This window comes from Mustela putorius, unplaced genomic scaffold (assembly GCF_011764305.1).
Source record: "Mustela putorius furo isolate JIRA1106 unplaced genomic scaffold, ASM1176430v1.1 tig00000868_pilon_pilon_pilon, whole genome shotgun sequence".
Classification (NCBI taxonomy): Eukaryota; Metazoa; Chordata; class Mammalia; order Carnivora; family Mustelidae; genus Mustela; species Mustela putorius.
The window spans coordinates 4,012,603-4,036,612 of record NW_025421502.1 but is presented as its reverse complement, the minus strand read 5'-3'; positions in this window follow the sequence as shown (position 1 = coordinate 4,036,612).

Here is a 24,010-nt window from a genome sequence, read left to right as displayed (position 1 = left end):
TTGAAAACACTCTGTATCATACTATAATGGTGGATACATGCCATTATACACTTGTCCAAAACCATAGAATGCAAACACCAAGAGTAAACCCTAGTGTAAAGTATGGCCTTTGGGTGATAAAGATTTATCAATGTAGGTTTATCAGTTGTAACAAATGAACCATTCTGGTAAGAGATTTTAATGATGGAGAAGGCTATGCAAATGTGGGAACAGAGGTATATGAGAAATCACTATACCTTCCTCTCAATTTTGTTGTGAACTTAAAACTGCTCTTAAAAAAGTGTTAAAACTAACAGGGATTTGTGTTGCTTTACCATTATGTCATATTTAGTAGAACTGCCTACTTAAAAGAGCAGAACAAAGACCAGTTAGCAGCAAAATTCTGTACTTAAAAAAAAAACAACAAAAAAAAGAGTTTTGTAGAAACGTTTTGAAGAAGTGCTATAACCCAGCAGTTCTGAACTCTAGTTATGCACTAGAGCGAGCATGTACTACAGATCCAGGTCAACAAGCCTAACACAGTGGAGATTAGAACATCTTTTAAAGAATTTGCCAGTCCTGAAAGTGGAACTGATAAACTATAAATAAATGTTTATTCGTATATTTATAAATATATATAAACTATACATATTTATATATTTATATCTATAAACTATAAATATTTATTCATAATAAGAAAGTAACTTAATTGCACACTGCCTTCTCCCATCCTCCATCCATTCAAGAAACCAAGTTGTCCTTGGATCATCCGTTTTCTCTTTCATCCTGCTTCCTTTATTCTACTTTTTTTTTCTACTCTTCCTTTCTACCTTTCCAAGATCACACACACACACACACACACACACACGATGCTCATCATTTAATTTCCCTTCACTACTGGCAACTCATGTATATGTTATATGTGTGTGTATATATATGATCTCATATAAGGCATATTTCCTGCTCATCAACATCCAAATTATAAAAAATAATTATTGAGGACAGCCATACATTGACAAATTAATAATTCAAGAAGTTACCTTTAAAAATTAAACACAACTTTTATTTAATCAGATTCTGAGTAGACTACAAGGAAATATGAAAATATATTACTGAGGAAGAAAATATGCATTTAAGTTGTCAATAGCTAAATTACCAATAAAAAGTATATATGTATATATTTTAATATATACATATATATTTTAATATATAAATATACATGCATATATATATATACCCTTTAAAGTGTGGATATTTATGTATATTGTATATATATGCACCTATATCCTTTAAAAGTATGGATATTTTAAACTTCACTTCTCTTTTCTTATTCTTGTTCATTTATCCTAGGAAAAGCAATTTTCCATTTTAGTTTAGATTTTCTCTGATTTGTAAGTTGTGGGGACTCTAATTCCTGTTGAAAAGCGTTGGTGAACTAATGGAAAACTGCCAAAAGGAAAAGCATTTTTAGTAGGGAATTTAGATTTTTTTTAAATACTCTTCATATCTGAAGTGCCCAAAATTGCCTCAAGTTGCCATCAACATCACCACATTCCTTTTACCAAGCTGCCTCTCTTCACACCCTGACATTCAAAATAAAGAACCCAAAGAGTTGTATGATTTCACTGTTTTTCTGTTTTAATTAGTTGTGCTGTTTTTCCTCGGCTGACCACAATCCACTGTGAGTTAACACTGACTTAGATTATTTTAAAAACCCAACCCTGTTTCCCTGTAAAAATGTGTATAACCCATTTTAGTAACAAGAGTGTTCACTTAAATTCTAATTATAGCCACTGTTCTCTGCAAACCCTTTTTCTGTGTAACAATACCTAAGTCAGTCTTTTTCAGTTTGTGTCTTTGTGGTTCATGCTTCGCTAATGATGCTTTCCCCTATGTTACACTAAACATTATCAATATAAAATAAATTTTGTTTTTAACATTTTTTAAAAGAAAATATAGTGTTCAAAGACGTCATAGCTTTCTGGGTGTGTGTATGTATATATTATGTTACTTGTGTTCTATATTATATATTTATATATTATATTGCATTATGTTATACACTATATATAATTTCATTCAAAAAATTTCAATTAAGTATTATTCTACTCAGTCTAATTTTTCAGCACTGGAAATACCCAGAGAGACTCTTAATCTGCTGGGTTAGTGAGAGATCTCTGAATAGTTCTTATTCATCAGTCTCAAATAGGATAATTGACCGCAGAACTCAAGACAAAAAGGTTTGAAAGAGGATGTGGCAAGGTGGTAAAGGAAGTAATTTAAGATGTTCATGGGGCTCTTGAATAGCAGATTTTTGAAAGGAGGAGGGAAAACACCTTTGTAAGTTCCTGGGATAATCTCTTAAACATGCAAATAAGTGACTAAGAGAAAAATCAATGTAGCAATGGATAGGGCATTTTTCCGTGGCATTTGGGATCATGTTAAAGCTGGTGAGAATTAAACCAAAATCTCAAGGGTCTCATCTACAAAGGTAGGAGTAAACGAAGAAGAAACCAAATGACTGAGAAGACTACTGAGCTAGGATTTTAATCACTGGTACCATGTAAGATTTTCTTTTGCTCTATTATGCCATAAGGGGATTAAATGATTTCTCTGTCTTCTGAGTTTCATGGGCTCCAAGTGGATTTTAATGGATTTCAGATGATTTCACTACAGTGCCGAGAAAACAATCCACATTACTTAAAGCATAAAACCAAATGGACAGTTTTACAGTATATTTCCATTAATTCATAGAGTACTATGACAATGCCACTCATTGTATCCCTCCAAATCTTATCTAGAAATAATTATTCATGACAGTATTATGTTGACAACAAAGAAATGTAAAAATATATCACCATGAAAGAAAATAACTATTCATTTTAAGTGGCTGAAGGGAAATTATAGATAAAAGATTTTCAAACTGATATTATTGCTAGTTTCACGGGAAAAAAGATTCAAGTTTCTAAATTCACATACATAAATGGGCATGTATAGAAATGGTAGTTGCAAGAATAATTTCCTCATTAGTGGGTTTGTTGCTTTGAGGGAGACCATGTGTATACAGCCAGATTCTATAAAATCTTGTGTATTCATTAATAATTATCACATGCCCAACGATCTATTCACCAGGTTAATCTTTGTGGTAATATATGACATACTCTTGCTCTTCATCTGTTAGGGAGAAAGGGAAGAGAGCAATGACTAGGTGATGACAATATAGTGGTATGAGTGTAATGGAAAAGTTAAGTACAGGGTACTGTGGGAGCAATTGAGGAGTGCCTCGTCAAAAATAGTTACGGATGGGGAGATACTGGAAGTTCAGCAAGGTTTTCTAGAAGTGTTCCTGCTAAAAGAAGGAGAGTGATTACTTGCAGAGGTCCACATTTCCCGCCCATCAACATCCAAATTAAAGCAAATGTACTCAATCTGGATTTAAAATGTTAATGCTAGGTTAACAGCATATGTGAAAGTACTAGTATAACCAAAGTCATCAAGAGCTTGGTACATCTTCATTTTTCTCAAGAAAAGGTGGTAAGCTGATCTTCCCTAAAGATCCAGTTCAATACAAAGCAAACTATTAAACTGGTGAATTTCAATATAATAAAAGACCAATAATTATTATAGTATTTTAAATGGCTATTCAAAACTCAGTATCAAGCTATAAAAATTCCATATTTAAAGAGACTCATTGAATAACTGTAACCATTTGTTTTTTGTTTATTTAAAAAAAGAAAAAACAATTTCATTACTACAATTCATGGGTATGTTTAACATTTTTTCACTCAACTGTAATCAGACATACATCGTTCTTTCTTTTTTTTAAGCCATCCCAATATTCTGACCAAACCTCATCCCTAACATATGTATACATATTTGTGTGTAGTTCAAAACATACAAACAAATATAGCAAAGTAATGGTTATTAACTACACCAAAATAAGCCACCTGAAATTTGCATACATTTTAGTGTTTGCTTTGGACAGTAAAGCTTTACGATTTCAGTTTACAATTAAATGGAGTTAAGATGATATTTCCAGTGTAAATGCAGTGTTTTTTATAACTTAATTTTTTTAAAAAAATGAGCAAGCAGCTTGCTTATAACAAGAAATGTTGACAAGATTAATTCTTACCACAGCATCTGTGAAGCTTGATTAAACATCATAATTAAACTATCACATAACAATGAATTAAAGAGTAGATATGACAGAATATGTTTTATTCACGTTGGGGACTATCTCACCTGTGGTTTAGAATGAATTTAAGCTTGGTGACCTAAAATTTTAGAGTTAAAAATATAACCAGACATGATTATGACTGTGTTATCTCAGGCAACTGTTCAGTGGGCAGCTTAACTAAACACAAGGAAATAGAGAAAATATTGAAATTTATTTCTCATAAAGAGTTCACACTGAACCCTACATAAGCAAGGTTTTTAAAAGTTAACATGCCCCTATCCATCTTAAAATATTACATAAATATGAAGCTCCATTCCTAAAGCAATCCTAGGGTTATAAAGCATACATGTATAAATGTGAAAAACAAGGAACTATAAAACATCAAAAAGATTTAGCAACTGTATACTAAGAGTGACAGTAAATTCCTTTCAATAAATACGTGACGGGAGAGGTTAAAAGAGGGGATATAGACACTCATTCATTTTAAGAATAAAATTACATAACAGATTGCTACAGAAAATATTTCCTTTGGATCACAAAACAGCTCTAAAGCATTGCTAATATACATCTGAAAGATATGGGTTTTTTTTTTTTTTCTGCATGTGGTATCTTATATCTGAAAGGAAAATAAATAGGAAAGATAAATATGATAGCCATGGAAAAAGAGGTGTCAAGCACAATTAATGGAGGATGTCCACCATGAACATCATATAATGAACTATGATCACTATGACCAAAAATGAGGCCATGGAAAAGTCAGAGGATAACAAAATAAGGACAACTGCTAAGGGTTCTTTTAAGATATAAATTAAGCTACCATCTGCAGAAATATGACTTCAAAAACGTAACTTTTGTATAATTTTTCCTTACTTCTTGGGCATTTTAAAAACATAGTGTCTAAGCTATATTTCAAAACAGATTATAAAACAAAGTCTAAGGAAAAAAGGTAAGTTTAAAAGGCTGTAAACAAGAATATCCAGATTCTGGCCGCATACTCTGCATAAAAACTTTGCAAAGAGCTCCATCTACAGACCATTCATAATAAGCCATGCTCAGTTATAAAGGTGTCTATTCCACTTTTCCTAAACAGTTCCTCATGATTTGTTCTGTTCTAGCACAGAAAATGTTACATTGAATAAACACATTGAATAAGACACAAAATTTCACAATTTTATCTCTCACACTATAATATTTCTTCACAGCTGAGGGTATTACTCAAATATGTCTACACATTGAGGACCCACCAGTGGGAGACCATTAGCTCCAGTTATTCCCTGAGGTTAATTCTAAAGGTGGGCTAAAAGAGAAAAGATTCTTTACATTTTTTTCATTTTAAAAGCAACTTTATATTTTTCATTTTCCAATTTCTCGTATTCCTTAATAGAGTTTAATTTTTAAAATACATTTACAATCTTGCAACTGAAGCAAATCAGAGATGACTTAAGCCAGATACCCCTTTTTTCTCCTGGCAAAAATTACTTCTTACCCAACTACTACTAAAGTCAGAGATAGTGATAATACAAAAGAACCTGGAAGGAATTATGTGGAGCAAACAAATCCAATATATCTCTAAATCCTTACTTTTTAATTTCTAAAGCCCATGTAAGTCATTTGACATCTTATCTCAAGAAATAAGACATATCCCCAGATAGACCTGATTTCAAATCTCACATGTCTGAAAACTACTATATTTACTCATAAGCCAGCAACACCTAGAATCAGGATGTAAGGGAAAAGAAGAGAAACCTCCAAAACACTACTCTTCATACCAAAGCGGGCCACATAGAGTGATTTAGACAACCAATACTAAATATTTACATACTTTAGTATACAAGTTCACCACTGGCCACAAATTTTGACCACTAAAGTCTCAAATGAAGTTTTATGAACACACTGTAATGCCTTCCATGAGGATATTTCCATATAAAGATTACATAAGTAAAACAAGATGATTTGATTCTTTGATTTCATACCTGGCCTGAAATCGTAAATATCATATACATAGACAATTATGGAATTGCTGTACAGTAAGTGTACAAATCTCTTAAAAAAAAGTAAAGACAACAGCTATTCCAGACCTCTGCTCTTTAGAACAAATCTGACACAAGGTTAAAACAAATTATAGACTCTCATATTTGGAAAGATTACTGAAGGTAATTAAATCCAACCACACCCCTAATGGAAGAGCCACCCCTTGTCAAGCAGTTATCCAGGCTATGCTCAAACCCCTCACTACATCTCAAGTTGTCAATTTTTTTCTTTGAGCAGATCTGACTGATATAGGGAAATTCATCCTTCCATTACTGTGTCAGCTGGTAGCTCTGTGCTCGTTTTTAGGTCTATGCAGAACAAATTCAACTCTTTTCCAGGAAAGAGCCCTGAGATAGTTTAAGAGCATTCCAACCATTCCCCTGAGGCTTTCCCTTTCCTCATAAGTGGTCACAGTTCTGTTCACTCTTCCTACATGGAATGGTTTTAAGTCTCTTGTCTTCCTGGCCTTTTCTCTAGAAGAGGTATAATTTGATATACTCTTGAAAGTATGGGAATGCCTGGCAGGCTCAGTCGGTTAAGCCTCTGCCTTCAGCTCAGGTCATGATCCCTGGGTCCTGGGCCTGGAGTCCAGCATCAGGCTCTCTGCTCAGCGGGGAGACTGCTTCTGTTCTGCCTGACGCTCTCCCCAGCTGTTCCCCCTCTCTCTGATGAACAAATAAATAAAATCTTTAAAAAAAAAAAAAGGCAAAGTAAAAGAAATTATGATAACCTGAGTACAATCCTCAAGAAGGGTCCTTTACACAGTTGGGTGAAGTCATCTAACACCTTGTGCATAGTAGGGGAATATATTTTTATTAATATAAGTTAGTTCAATTAAAGTCATTTTAACCAGAGTTGGGGAAACTGAAAAGGGTAAGAACCAAAAACGTATTGCTTGCTAACAAGGTGCCTGTTTTCTATTCTTTCTTTTTTCCATCACTGCTGTTCCCATAAAGAAAACTGCAATCATAAATAGACTCCCCAGAAAACTGAGTGTTTTGAGATATAAATATGTTACTCAGAAAGACAAATATATATATATATTCTCTATGAGACGCTTTTATAGGATTTTATGTAATTTATGGAGAAATATAATAAAACTCTCATTTCTTTTGTACAAAAAGAGTTAATCCTTGCTAAAGATTTGCATGTAAAATTCCTGAAATGAAAGAAGTTGTCCTAATCTATCACCATATCAAGACTATAAAACTAAGCTGGAAGAAATAACAGGATACCTCAGCTTTATTATTAAAAAAGAATAATACAACCAAACTAGTTGTTTTTTTTTCATTCATCATTAATAACACAAATTCAATCCAAGTATAGTCTTATATTCAACTTACAAAGTCAATAAAATCTTGCATACAAATATATATGCATAAACATAGATATGGATTATATAGATATGGATGGAGATATATACATTAGAATATATACATATATTAATGTATATACAAATATATAAAATACTTCTTTGTAATATTTTAGAAATAGGTTGTAATGCAAGCAAGCAAAACTCAAAATGTGGAAGTGAAAAATATGGCCCACTTGTACCTTTACCTTTCCTTTTATACTTTATGTTCTAGAACCCCTTTTATACTTTATATTCTAGAAACCCCAAAGTATTTTTCTTTACTGCACTTAGATGAGCTTTGCTACCATCAAAACCAATCTCTAGATCTATATTCACATCTACATCTATATATCTGTATAGTCTCTTCAAGATGTAGTAGGTGATAATTCAGTGTCTTCTGACACTAATGTCATTTATGAAGCTAGAATTACGTGGGCCCTTAGTCAAAAAGCAGAAAGAACCCCATTACCTTCTGTTATTTGTGAAAATAAATAGATTTCTGGGCGTCCCCCTCTAGTAACACAGGGACTATATGGAGCGTACTTCATACTCATGAAAAAGAAGAAAGTTAGGGAGAGAAGCGAGTACCCTAACAGCACGCCATCTGCTGGGGCAGAGCTTCCTGAATAACCAGTTCTGCCGCATGAATGAGGGCTGTGCTGCTAATGATCCTGTAAAACAGAATAAAATATCATCTTTTATGCAGTCTAACAATGCTGTGTAAACATATTTTTTTTGAAATAAGTAGAACCAAGTTGTTATGATTTCTGCATTGGTCATCAGAAGTATCTCCATCAACAATGAGAATTCTTTCCCAATTTATGGGAACTGCTTGAGCCAAAGCTGTAAGTCAATGACCTATTTGATCATATTCAATACTATAGACATTTCAATAAGCTTAGAATAAGACAATAAAAAGAGAGAAAATGAGGCTTAATGGAAATGATGATACATTTTGTAATTTTAGTTATCTAAAAAAATCTTTTCTCAGTGGAGACTTAGGGTCAAATATATGTCATTAAATTTAATTTAATCACTCCATTTTTAGCTGGGAGAGGAAAATAATTTCTCATAAATTTATGATGAAACAATAAATGATTTTTATATACCACATAGGCTAATAATGTAATCGATAATATTTTCAACTGCTCAGTTAGGCACTAATATTTAACTGGGAATCTCTATAGTTAACCAGAGTAAAATAACTGAATTTACTCCACACATATCATAGATATTTCTTTATTCCTATTGAGAAAAATCAAATTTCTGGTAAGCAAAATCTAAAGAAGCAGGAAAAGAAAAACATAAAATAAACCAGAAAAACACCAGTGTTTTTGTCTATAAAAATATAACTACATGGGCATGGCTGCATAGATTTTTATAGACAAAAAAGAGAAATATCAATTTTAAAGCAATTCTAAATAAGTTGATAAAAACATTAAAAGTTGATTACACTGTCACTTACAAACAACATGTTTGTTAGAATTATTGGTTAGCTAAGAAAATATTAAGAGAAAACAATACTATTATTGGATATCAATACCATCATAATAAAAACTATTACCTTTTTGAGTCCTATGTTCTCAGCATTATACTAGGTGCTTTACAAACATTAGATAAGTTTATCACCACAACAAATGTTATGTGCATTTTCTCACATGCATTTTTCAGATGATAAAGCTGTAGCAAAGATTCCACATTCTCTGCCCAAGGCCAGTCTGTCTAACCCCAAACTGATGATGTACAATCTTTCCTCCCTGCCTTTAACATGCCACATTTAAAAAGCCACACTCTGTGTCTTAACAATAATATTGACACGTTTCCAAAAAATTTTATTTTCATTTTTACAATTCTATATCCTTGTACTCATAATACACCTTTTAAACAGAAATACAGCATATTTTTATAGAATAATATTTTATTGATTTAACATTAATAATAGAATTTCATACATACAAAATTTAATCATTTATAGTTTTATTATATTTTAATGTTATATTGGATCTTTCTATTCAGAATCAAATCAGAGTATTAAATTGCATAGTAGAAGAAAAATATTGAGGACATTAAATTGGTTGTGAAGTATTGACCGAAAGATGAAATAAAAGTTTGATTTTCTAAGTTAAAAAAAGAATGTTAAAACAATTTCTAAGAAGTAAAAATACCTTGAATTGTCATTAATTATTGAACATAATACTTATAAATATTTAGGAAAAAATTGTAATGGAAGATAAGGAAGAATTCCCATAAATCAATACTTTAATTTTCTTAGTTTTCTAAGTAAAGTAACGTAAGTACATGAATGCAAGTGGTTTAAAATGAAATAAATTCATTAATAAATTAATCTAGAGCACTGCATTATTATTCTCTATGTCGAATGAAACAGTAGCTTTGAGAGCAGAGATGAATTTGTATTTACTGTTTCATAATTATTGAAAAACATGCAGTTTTAATTTTAAAGATTAAACTAACTTTACTACTAAAAGTTAAGTTTTCATTCTCCCATATAAAATGATACTTGCTGTGAAATTAAAAGTTTCTCACTGCAGGTGCACCCAACAAGGTTTTATTTTTCTTAGTCTGAAATGTCTCCCACTAAAGCCTGTTAGTCTAAAATATCCCTCACCAGGAAGGAATGGTTGACCCATTTGCAGTTGCCACTAGGTGGAAGTCAAGACATTCCCTCAGTGCAAACCCTGTTAATACAGAAGCTGGTCTTGCCAGCACTTCACCCAGAGCCATAGTGTGGAAAAGAAGGCCCATGCCCGCCTCATGGCCATGTGTAGGCCCCATGCCCTCGCGGATGCCCACACAGACGCTGACAGCTGTGTGCAGCCTTAACTGCCACCTCTCAGAATTTTGAATGTCAGCCAGGAATGTAAAAGAAAAGAGAGAACATCTTATAACCACAGCCAAGCTTGTGATGGCCTGATCACTCCAAAGCCTCTAAATCATTCTGAAGACTATCCACATAATCATTGCTGCAGATAAGTTTTCTTTTTTTAATCTTTTCCGCCAATGTATTCAAACAGCTCAACAGCTCTTGCTGTCACTCCTCATTCTAATCAGGCTTCCTCATACTTCAGACATCAGAGGTTTGTTTGTTCAAGAGCATATGAATTTGTATTTCCACCCAAAGTTAAGACACAATGTCCAGGAGCTAGGCACTGTGGAGGGCCACGTACTGCATCTATCTGAGAAAAGCCAATCGCTGTGAATTTCTGTGCGGAACACAGACTTAAGATAGCATATTCAAGTGTTATCATGAAAGGGGGCAAGCTTGGGAGATTCACCATCAGAATTCTGACCATGAGAGTCAAGGTAGGGTCTGGTGTGCCCAATCCAGAAGGATAGCTCAAGGAACAATAGGTCAAAGTATCTTTTAATTCTGGCTTCATGAAGAAACTGAAGAGAATTATTGAATTATCTCTAAACTTACAGTATTGAATAAAGTATATTTATAGTTGACCTAATTATAATTTGGGGAGTCAAAACTTACACTTGGATTTTTGACTGTGCAATGAGGGGTGTGGTTGGTCGGAGACCCCAATCTCCCTGTTGCTCAAAGGTCCATGGTATACACTGAAACTACAACTCATTTGCAGTAAGTCTCCAATATAAATTTCCAAATATCTCCTCTCTAAGAATTGGTGATAATTCTTAGCAAAGTGACAAAACATACAGTCTCTGTTCTGGTGCACATCAGTCTCCCTTCTCTCTTTGCATTGCCCATTTCTTTGACCTCTTCTATGTACTTTAGTCCTTTTCATGTCATATGAAAGAACCAAAGAAAGTGGTTGTTGACAAAGATAAACTCAAAATGGATAAAAGTCCTCAGCGTGAGAACAGAATCCTAGAGGAGAATATAGGCAGTAATCTCTTCGATATCAGCCACAGCAACTTCTTTCAAGATATGTCTCTAAAGGCAAAGGAAACAAAAGCAAAAATGAACTTTTGGGACTTCATCAAAATCAAAAGCTTCTGCACAGCAAAGGAAACAGTCAACAAAACAAAGAGGCAACCCACAAAATGGGAAAAGATATTTGCAAATGATGGTAAAGACAAAAGGTTGATATCCAGGATCTATAAAGAACTCCTGAAACTCAACACACACAAAACAGACAATCATATCAAAAAAATGGGCATAAGATATGAACAGACACTTCTCCAATGAAGACATACAAATGGCTATCAGACACATGAAAAAATGTTCATCATCACTAGCCATCAGGGAGATTCAAATTAAAACCACATTGAGATACCACCTTACACCACTTAGAATGGCCAAAATTAGCAAGACAGGAAACAACATGTGTTGGAGGGGATGTGGAGAAAGGGAAACCCTCTTACACTGTTGGTGGGAATGCAAGTTGGTGCAGCCACTTTGGAGAACAGTGTGGAGATTTCTCAAGAAATTAAAAATAGAGCTTCCCTATGACCCTGCAATTGCACTCCTGGGTATTTACCCCAAAGATACAGATGTAGTGAAAAGAAGGGCCATCTGTACCCCAATGTTTATAGCAGCAATGGCCACGGTCACCAAACTGTGGAAAGAACCAAGATGCCCTTCAACAGACAAATGGATAAGGAAGATGTACATATACACTATGGAGTATTATGCCTCCATCAGAAAGGATGAATACCCAACTTTTGTAGCAACATGGATGGGACTGGAAGAGATTATGCTGAGTGAAAAAAGTCAAGCAGAGAGAGTCAATTATCATATGGTTTCACTTATTTGTGGAGCATAACAAATAGCATGGAGGACATGGGGAGTTAGAGCGGAGAAGGGAGCTGGGGTAAATTGGAAGGGGAGGTGAACCATGAGAGACTATGGTCTCTGAAAAACAATCTGAGGGTTTTTGAAGGGGTGGGGGGTGGGGGGTTGGGGGATCCAGGTGGTGGGTATTGAAGAGGGCACAGATTGCATGGAGCACTGGATGTGGTGCAAAAACAATGAATACTGTTACGCTGAAAATAAATTTTTTTTAAAAAGTGGTGGTTGTTGTTGTTTTAATATTAGAGCCATCACCTAAAACTCTGCTAATGAAGTTAGTCGTTGTGAATTTCTAGTACAATCACTCTCAGTAGATCCCTATTTAGGCTTGCTCCCTCCATTCGGCTCTTGCGGGGGGGGGGGGCACCAGTGTTTTTTCTCTATTAACATGGCTCCAAGACCCGGCACCAGCCCATCTGAGGGCTTTGCTGGGTACTCTGTAACTTACTTCCTTGATTCAGTAACCAGGATGATTACAATTAGGAACAGACGCTAAAGCCAGGCACTCTTGATCTGAGTCCTGGCTCTGTCGCTATCTATCTATGAGGCTTTAGGAGATCTAGTGAGCCTTTTTCTGCTTCAGACTCCCCATTGGTACAACAGGGATAATAGGACTCACCCCGACAGTTCTGTGGGGATTAAATTACTTCACTGATGCAAGGTATTCGAAACTGGTCTTAGCATGTGGTATTTTATATTACCTACTTTTATTCTGCCCAGCTGACATCTGCTGCCCAAATGATTTAAGAGCCAATGTCTGAATGCAGTACCCAAGTGGTGACCCCGATTCTTGTAATTGGAAAAGGGGATGTGTCTCACTTAGTTAGAAGTGTTTTGATCATTAAGAAGGCATAACCAAATTCCAAATTTGGTTAGGGGAGAGATGAGAGAAAAGTAAAATTGTCTTTTTTCTTCTGGGAACTATGAGATCTAGGTGCTCATATTTAGGAGAAAGCTGTTGAAGTTTGGATTAAACCTGAGCTTTCTCTGTGTCCCTAAAACTCAACCTGGCCTAGTGTAATGGTTAATTTTATGTGTCAACCTAACTAGGCCATGGTACCAAGTTATTTGGTCCAATGTCTCTGTATGATGCCATGAAAGTATTTCTTAGATGAGATTAACATTTCAATCAGTAGACATTTAGTAAAGCAGAATATCCTCCATAATGTAGATAGGCCTTATCCAAACAGTGGAAGGCCTTGAAAAAATGACCAATCTTCCTCTCAGGAAGACAGAATTCTACCAGCTGGCGGTAGTCAGGTTCGAACTGCAACATCAGCAATTCCATGGGCATCCAGCCTCCTGGCCTACTCTGCCCATTTTGGACCTGTAAGCCATTATAATCACATCAGTCAATTTCTTAAAATAAATCTCTTGTCCGATGATATAGAGATAGAGAGCAACAGAGACAGAGATGAGACGGAGATAGAGATAGAGATAGAGAGAGACAAGTACATCCTATTGATTCTGCTTCTTTAGAGAAGCCTAATACACTGAGCTTCCAAAAGTAGATTCTTGAATGCTAACAACCTATACTAGGTCCAGAGGGAAGAGTCACTCACATCTTCTTCAATTTCCCCTGAGTGGATACAGAGACACACGTTTTGTAATTGCTTTTGTGAAAGGTCAGTGACTGCCCAGCTGGTGGGCCTCCAACTAGTGAGAACTTACCCAGCCCTGAGAGTCCTTTGGTGAATTTACAACAGCATTGGATTCACAAAAAACAATGCAAAGATATACTTTCATTTTGCCTCTTTTCAAAAAGCATGAGCTGCAATCTATGAAATTTTGAAAGAACTGTCTGTACCCTAATTTTTATTTTGTAAAAATACAAATTTTCATTCACTTACAAAATGCCAAAAAGGTAGTTTCTTAAATTTCAACTGCATAGCACAACACTTTTTCTTTAGATCATCTCCTGTATCCATGAACAAGACATTTGGTGGAAAGTACCCACCTAAAGTGCTACAAATGAATTATAGGTGTGTTGTGACTATTGCTCCCATCAGCTCTTAGATAAGCTGGGAAGAGTCTGGGTGGTCAGAGTTCCTGAGCCAACCACCTCTAGCCAGGAGTGTCTTTTTCTAGAGCTCCTCAAAGTACCGCTCCAGTAGAATGAAAATTGATTGTGTGCCTCCTGGTCACCATGGACAGCAAAAACCATGAGTTACATACAGCTTTATTCATTGTTCTACCATGACATGCTAAATATAAGCCACATTTGCTGTATTACCTGCATATCCACTTCAATAGCTAGCCCATGACTGCCCACCATGGATACAGGGCCCAAGGAGCGACTGAAGGAGTTCATGATCCAAGCACCATGAAGCATAGCATACAGTCTAAGGTTATAGCTAGCTATAAAGGGCTGGCTGATTAGCTGAAAGGGACGCTGGCACACACACCTCTAGGCAGTGGCTCCAATCTTCACTTCTGTTGGATACTTCTCTTTGATGTTTCTTATGTGCTGCCATAGCAGTGTACAGGTAAGTTGCAGGCTGACTGTTCTACCCACCTATGCCTTTCTACAGATTCTAGCTTTCTTATTTTAAATATACATGATATAAAAAATGATTACATTCTATATCTCTTTACATTATAAGATTTTTTTCATTTATTTATTTTCAGCATAACAGTATCATTATTTTTTCACCACACTCAGTGTTCCATGCAATCCGTGCCCTCTATAATACCCACCAACTGGTACCCCGACCTCCCACCCCCCACCCCTTCAAAAACCCTCAGATTGTTTTTCAGAGACCATAGTCTCTCATGGTTCACCTCCCCTTCCAATTTACCCCAGCTCCCTTCTCCGCTCTAACTCCCCATGTCCTCCATGCTATTTGTTATGCTCCACAAATAAGTGAAACCATATGATAATTGACTCTCTCTGCTTGACTTTTTTCACTCAGCATAATCTCTTCCAGTCCCATCCATGTTGCTACAAAAGTTGGGTATTCATCCTTTCTGATGGAGGCATAATACTCCATAGTGTATATGTACATCTTCCTTATCCATTTGTCTGTTGAAGGGCATCTTGGTTCTTTCCACAGTTTGGTGACCGTGGCCATTGCTGCTATAAACATTGGGGTACAGATGGCCCTTCTTTTCACTACATCTGTATCTTTGGGGTAAATACCCAGGAGTGCAATGGCAGGGTCTTAGGGAAGTTCTATTTTTAATTTCTTGAGAAATCTCCACACTGTTCTCCAAAGTGGCTGCACCAACTTGCATTCCCACCAACAGTGTAAGAGGGTTCCCCTTTCTCCACATCCTCTCCAACACATGTTGTTTCCTGTCTTGCTAATTTTGGCCATTCTAATTGGTGTAAGGTAATATCTCAATGTAGTTTTAAAATGTACTCTTTTTTTTAAGATTTTATTTATTTATTTGACAGAGAGAGATCACAAGTAGGCAGAGAGGCAGGCAGAGAGAGAGAGAGGAGGAAGCAGGTTCCCTGCTGAGCAGAGAGCCAGATGCGGGACTCGATCCCAGGACCCTGAGATCATGACCTGAGCCGAAGGCAGCGGCTTAACCCACTGAGCCACCCAGGAGCCCCAATGTAGTTTTAATTTGAATCTCCCTGATGGCTAGTGATGATAAACGGCAGAGGGTTGCAGACTGGATAAAACGACAGGACCCATCCATATGTTGTCTACAAGAGACCCATTTTGAACCTAAAGATACACCCAGACTGAAAGTGAAGGGATGGAGAAGCATCTTTCATGCCAATGGGCCTCAAAAAAAGTCTGGGGTAGCGATTCTCATATCAGACAAATTAGGTTTTAAACTAAAGACTGTAGTCAGAGATCCAGAAGGACACTACATCATTCTTAAAGGGACTATCCACCAAGATGATCTAACAATTGTAAATATCTATGCCCCCAATATGGGAGCAGCCAATTACATAAGAAAACTGTTAATCAAGATAAAGAGTCATATTGATATGAATACACTAATCGTTGGAGATCTTAACACGCCTCTCTCAGAAATAGACAGATCATCAAAGCAGAAAATCAATAAAGAAACAAGAGCACTGAATGACACCAGATGGACCTCATAGATATATACAGAACATTCCACCCTAAAACAACAGAATACTCATTCTTTTCAAGTGCACATGGAACTTTCTCCAGAATAGACCACATACTGGGTCACAAACCAGGACTCAACTGATACCAAAAGACTGAGATTATTCCCTGCACATTCTCAGATCACAATGCTTTGAAACTGGAGCTCAATCACAAGGAAAAGTTCCGAAGGAACTCAAACACCTGGAAGCTAAAGACCACCTTGCTTAAGAATGCTTGGATCAACCAGGAGATCAAGGAAGAACTGAAACATTTTATGGAAACCAATGACAATGAAGACACTTCGATCCAAAACCTATGGGATACAGTAAAGGCGGTCCTAAGGGGGAAATACATAGCCATCCAAGCCTCCCTCAAAACAATTGAAAAATCCAGAACACAGCAGCTGTCTCTACACTTTAAAGAACTGGAGAATCAACAACAAATCAAACCAACTCCACACATAAGAAGGGAAATAATCAAGATTAGAGCTGAGATCGATGAGGTAGAAACCAGAGATACAGTAGAACGTATCAATGAAACTAGAAGCTGGTTTTTCGAAAGAATCAATAAGATCGATAAACCATTGGTGACACTAATCCAAAATAAAAGAGAGAAAGCTCAAATACATAAAATTATGAATAAAAAGGGAGAGATCACAACGAACACCAGGGAAGTAGAAACTATCATCAGAAGTTATTATCAACAGTTATATGCCAATAAGCTAGGCAACCTAGATGAAATGGATGCATTCCTGGAAAACTATAAACTCCCAAAATTGAATCAAGAAGAAATTGACAACCTGAATAGACCAATATCTAGTAACGAGATTGAAGCGGTGATCAAAAACCTCCCAAAAAACAAGAGCCCAGGACCTGATGGATTCCCCGGAGAATTCTACCAAACTTTCAAAGAAGAAATAACACCTATTCTCCTGAAGTGTTTCAAAAAATTGAAGCAGAAGGAAAACTTCCTGACTCTTTCTATGAAGCCAGCATTACCCTGATCCTAAACCAGGCAAAGACCCTACCAAAAAGGAGAATTTCAGACCAATATCACTGATGAATATGGATGCTAAGATTCTCAACAAGATCCTAGCAAACAGGATCCAACAGCACATTAAAAAGATTATCCACCATGACCAGGTGGGATTCATCCCTGGGCTACAAGGATGGTTCAACATTCGCAAATCAATCAATGTGATACAACAAATTAATAAGAGAAGAGAGAAGAACCACATGGTCCTCTCAATTGATGCAGAAAAAGCATTTGACAAAATCCAGCATCCGTTCCTGATTAAAACGCTTCAAAGTATAGGGATAGAGGGAATATACCTGAACTTCATCAAATCTATCTATGAAAGACCCACAGCAAGTATCATCCTCAATGGGAAAAAGCTTGCATCCTTCCCATTGAGATCAGGAACACGACAAGGATGCCCACTCTCACCACTCGTGTTCAACATAGTATTAGAAGTCCTAGCAACAGCAATCAGACAACAAAGTGAAATAAAAGGTATCCAAATTGGTAATGAAGAAGTCAAACTCTCTCTCTTCGCAGATGACATGATTCTTTATATGGAAAACCTAAAAGACTCCACCCCCAAACTACTAGAACTCATACAGCAATTCAGCAACGTGGCAGGATACAAAGTCAATGTACAGAAATCAGTGGCTTTCTTATACACTAACAATGAAACTACAGAAAGGGAAATTAGAGAATCGATTCCATTTACTATAGCACCAAGAACCATAAGATACCTGGGAATAAACCTAACCAAAGAGGTAAAGGATCTGTACTCAAGGAACTACAGAACACTCATGAAAGAAATTGAAGAAGACACAAAAAGATGGAAGACCATTCCATGCTCTTCCATGATCGGAAGAATAAACATTGTTAAAATGTCTATACTGCCTAGAGCAATCTATACTTTTAATGCTATTCCGATCAAAATTCCCCAGTATTCTTCAAAGAGCTGGAGCAAATAATCCTAAAATTTGTATGGAATCAGAAGAGACCCTGAATCGCTAAGGAAATGTTGAAAAACAAAAATAAAACTGGGGGCATCACGTTACCTGATTTCAAGCTTTACTACAAAGCTGTGATCACCAAGACTGCATGGTATGGACACAAAAACAGACACATAGACCAGTGGAACAGAGGAGAGATCCCAGATATGGGCCCTCAACTCTATGGTCAAATAATCTTCGACAAAACAGGAAAAAATATACAGTGGAAAAAAGACAGTCTCTTCAATAAATGGTGCTGAGAAAACTGGGCAGCTATATGTAGAAGAATGAAACTCGACCATTCTCTTACACCGTACACAAAGATAAACTCAAATGGATAAAAGACCTCAATGTGAGACAGGAATCCATCAGAATCCTAGAGGAGAACATAGGCAGTAATCTCTTCGATATCAGCCACAGAAACTTCTTCCAAGATATGTCTCCAAAGGCAAAGGAAACAAAAGCGAAGATAAACTTTTGGGACTTCATCAAGATCAAAAGTTTCTGCACAGCAAAGGAAACAGTCAAGAAAACAAAGAGGCAACCCACGGAATGGGAGAAGATATTTGCAAATGACAGTACAGAGAAAAGGTTGATATCCAGGATCTATAATGAACTCCTGAAACTCAACACACACAAAACAGACAATCATATCAAAAAATGGGCAGAAGATATGGACAGACACTTCTCCAATAAAGACATACAAATGGCTATCAGACACATTATAAGATATTTTAACATTACATCTGTCACTCAAAAACAATTAGGTTCTTAGATAATAATTTCAACTGGTATTAAATTTTTAAATGGTAAAAGTATGTTTTAGAAGTATTCTTTGCTGTTGGGACATGTAGCTGACTTATTTAAGTGTCTGACCCTTTATTTTGGCTCAGGTCATGATCTCAGGGTCATTAGATCAAGCCCTGCATCAGGCTCTGCACTAGACATGGAACCCAAAGACTCTCTCTCCTTCTGCCCCTCCTCACTCATGCACACTCTCTCTCTCTCAAAAGAAAAAAATGGTCTCTGCTGTTTAAGCAAGTAGCTTCTCATCAGTGATTATTACCAAGAATTTGAAGAGATCATAATTTTAAAATCTTATAAATTTTTTTTCATATTATTTATCTAGATGTTTGTCAATTAGATACTGAATTTTTAGTAAATTAAATGTTGATTTTCTCTCATGGTACCATGTATTTTATTATTATCATCATAAATTCCCTGACGATTATCCCAGTGTACATTGCAAACTTTATCATTGTTTATGTGTACTGTGATTAGATACAAGATAAGAAACACTGGCTTAAATAGACTATTTTGCAGCATATCCCAAAAAATACCCAGATCTTTGCAGCACTATCTACTCTTTGAAATCTCCTAAAGATAAGCTTATGCCTACTTTATTATTATATCTTCAGTTTCTTGTCTGGTGACTAGCTCAACAGATGCATGGTAAAGGAAAAAATAACTGGTAAGTAAAAGTCACTTCTTTCAAAATAACATTTCATAACTTCAGCTATTTAGTTATGGATAGGAGACACTTCCAGAATTCCTTAGGGGAAGTTCTTTTTTTCTTCAAAGAAACACTTTAAACCTTGAATAAGGATCCACACTACTTAGCAAGGAAGAAAGAATTCTAAGTCAGCATTTTAAAAACCAGTCGTGATGAGCAATATCCACTCTCACCCTGCAGTTTCCCTCTGATCTCCTTCCACTGTAAATCTGCCCTGCTCCCGCATTCTCCCTCTTTTCTAGTTTGACTCCTGAAAGTGACTATGTCAAACATCTTAAGTTTTTCCTCTTTAAAATAAAAAATAAAAGTAATTAAAAAGTGAGAGGGTCTTCTGGTCTTGCTTCTTTGTGGTTGTTGTTTTTTTTAAGATTTTATTTATTTATTTGACACAGAGAGAGAGATTACAAGCAGGCAGAGAGGCAGGCAAAGAGAGAGAGAGGAAGCAGGCTCCCTGCTGAGCAGAGAGCCTGATGCGGGCCAGATCCCAGGATCCTGAGATCATGACCTGAGTCAAAGGCAGAGGCTTAACCCACTGAGCCACCCAGGTGGCCCTCTTTGTTTGTCTTTAACATGTGAGTCCTTACAATAGTTTTTCTGTAAGTCAGTGACCAGCTACAAAGGAAGATTTTCCTACTGTTGTTACAATGTTTTTCACAAAGGTTTCCACCCTTCAATGACTTTGCCACTCTGTCAACTTTGCTAAAGTTTCACTTTAAGTCAAAATATATTCATGTATTTATAAATTACCAGTAGGTGAAATAAAAGGAAACAGATAAGCAGAAAATATGCACAAAGCTCTTATTGCAAGAGTAATAGAAAAACATCAGTTAATAAAGTAACACTAGATCAATTTACCAAGCTTCCTGGTATGTCTACCACCTTCACCACAATCAGAATCAAATGGAAACAATTTTCCTTTCTAAGAGTAGCATCTACTCTTAGATGCTTAAAAGCTACAGTTGAAGAAAATTTGATTTTGACCTCAGGTAAAAATTCCAGCAGGAATATAGGAAAAACTACAGGCAAACACACAAAGGAATAGAAAATATTTTGGCTGTGAGGCCAAAGCAATTTACCATTTTACCCACACACATGTACCAAATTTGAACTGGAATATGGTTCATTTATTATGTGACTAACTATAACTTTTCCTAAAATCTATGGCCCACTCTATCTCCCAGCAGTAGAAGCCAAAATGGTATGCCACCTGAGGGAAAATGTAGATGGGTTTAGCAAAGCTGGATTTACCAAAGCCATCAATTACCTACTTCTTTGGACCTGTGCGGTTAATCTGTTTTTAATTGAGCTTCACTGTTGTCATATATTTAGTAAACAAATGGGCATAAGTGCAAACATCATGATTGTTTTTATAGCACAAATATGCAGCTTGCAGTTTTGGAAGACCCTTGGCAAATCTTAAAACTAAAAGTGTTTAATGTTCAAACGTATTCTTTTCTTTACACTTCTGCTCATGATATTCTTGTTTTCTGAACCTCACAAACCCAGCTGTTAGCTCAAGTGACATGGCAGCTGAATGGACATACCAAAAAGCTCTTATTAAACGGAGATTCTTCTGGTTCCAATTTATTTCTCCACTAAACAAAAGGTAATTTCACACTTGCCTGGAAAAAAAAATTTTTTTTGATTACTTTTTGATGAGAAATTCTCGGCTATTTGATCAACAAACAGTAGATTACAATTCTCTCTCTTGCACACGTCTATTCTCCCATATAAAAGGTATATCACAAGAAAAACGAAAATTTCCCTAACTTGCTTTTGAGGCATTACTAGTGCTGAAATTCTTTTTAAATAATAATTCTAAATAGCTGGATGCCAACTGCTCCCCCTAATTCATATCTGAGTTTGATGTCCTTAAGGAAAAAAAACTCTGATTATGTCTAACATTTTCCCCAAAACCTTAGATCCCCTAAAAAAAAAAAAAAAATTATAGTACATACAAATATATCTTTTTGTCTGTTGTTCTCAAGCAACTTGGAAATATGACCCAAGTCAAGAAAGGTCAGTACTATATGCATTACAAGCCTAATAAATTAAATACTGAAGATAAAGAATGCCTAAGACTTAAAAGTGTAGACAAACATACTACTCACTTGAATTTCTCATTACAGAATAACACGCAATTACCTGATGACCCCAGCCCAGTAAAGAGTTTGTTAGTTTTCAAAATTCCCCAAGCTCCTCTTCCTTTTGCTAAATTTCACTGACTATATATTTGTGTAACATATAACATGATACAACAGAACTAGAGGCTTTTAGAGCCAGTAGCCTTTTAGATTGACTGTTGAACGTATGTCACCGGCAAAGCAATGTCTCCAATTCTTAATATGCTAGCAGTCTTAAGGGACTTGCTCAAGGTCACACAGCTGTTTAGTAAATAAAGCAAGACTAGACCCAGCCTCTGGAGTCCTGGTTCAATGGCAAGTGTTTCTCATTTGCTGCTGCTTGTTTAGCAAGGAAGACTGGGAGAAAAGAGGTGTCGATTGTCAGTGCTCTACTATTTAGGACAAATGTAGCACCACTTAATCAGAATTCAGTCCTTCATTGAGCAAAATCTCAAAGTGACATCTTCTGGAATACCCACTCTCTATGGAGAAATTTAATTAAACTTCAGTCCCTTTATTCCAGCACAAATATTGTGAGGGAAAACAACTCAACTCCTCTGACATTTTTGCAAATAGGTTTAGTGGAATCCATTCTGTTTACTTTTACTGACATTTGTTTTTCACTCAGTTATCCCACATGGTTATTTTTTTCTTTTCATAATTTATTTCTAGCAACTTAGACATAAGAATTAATACATGTAATTCCTTTCTTTGGTACAAGCACCAGAGCTTAGATTCATAATAACTGAAGAAAATAAATACTCATTTTCTCATTTTACCCCTCCCCTTTCCTCTTCCTAATAGTTCTGGTTTACTTATTAATCGGACTGGTAACAGTACCAGAATCCAACCAGGAAGAATTTAACCTCAAACACATCAGGGTTTTCTCCTCACATAGCCCTAAAACTTTGGAAAATAATAAACTTTACTGGATTAGTCATCTTCCAGATGACTAAATATGACAAACATTTTTTTTTATCTTGTATCCATTTCCAGTCTTTGCACGAAATTTTCTGTGCAGTCTTGCAAATTTCAGAAAGCCTTCAATGCAAAAATTCCTCTTCCTTTTTTTAATCCATGGAGTGTCATTGAGTAGACATGAAACAACTAATTTTTAAGAGGATGAAAAATATGTAGTATAGAGCAGTACTGCTCAAACTCTACCATGAACACGAATCCAACTGGAGAACATCATAAAATGTAGGTCCAAATTCAGTAGATGTTGAGTGAGGCCTGAGAGTCCACATTCCTAACAAGTTTTCCGGCTAGACATTAGTCTGTGCTTTAGGTCGAGTGTAGAAGAAAGGATATTTATCTTGGGGAGATCTGGATTGAAATCCAACATCATTGGTTCCTGACCATGAGAAACTGAGAAAGCTCACCCCACCCCAGAGTACTCCTTTCTCCCCCTACAACACTTACAGCCTCACCACTATCACCAGCCTTGATCCACTAGGACTGATCTCATCATACCCTTTATCCTACTTCATGTCAGGCCACCCTTAGAGTCCCAGGCTGTCTCTCAACTCCTGCAATTAAATCCCTGTTAGCCTCTGTGAACCTATCTGGCCCCTTTTCCCATCTCTCCCCAAGTTCTGAAATCCTTCCACTCTATCCTCCAAAACTATGGGTGCCATCAACAAAATCCCCTATGTTAATTCTCCAGCTACTGTCTGAAGGCTTTTCTCCCCTTCATGCTTCAAGAGAAACCCAGCTCTGCATTGAGGAAAGTGCCACTGCTGCAGTTCCCTTAGTGGTGTTTATTTTGTCTCTGGTTCTTACAGTACTAGACTGAGAAGTAGAGAACATGTCCTTGGTGCTCCTGATTGCTGCTTTCAGACAATTTTCCAATCCTCCCTCATTCCTAAAAACTGCCCATTCAGGATCTCTGTCATCAGTTTTTATCACCCGTGAGTCCTCATTGTTGTTGTCACAACAACCTAGCCATCTCATGGTCATTACCCTAGATTTCATTTCTAT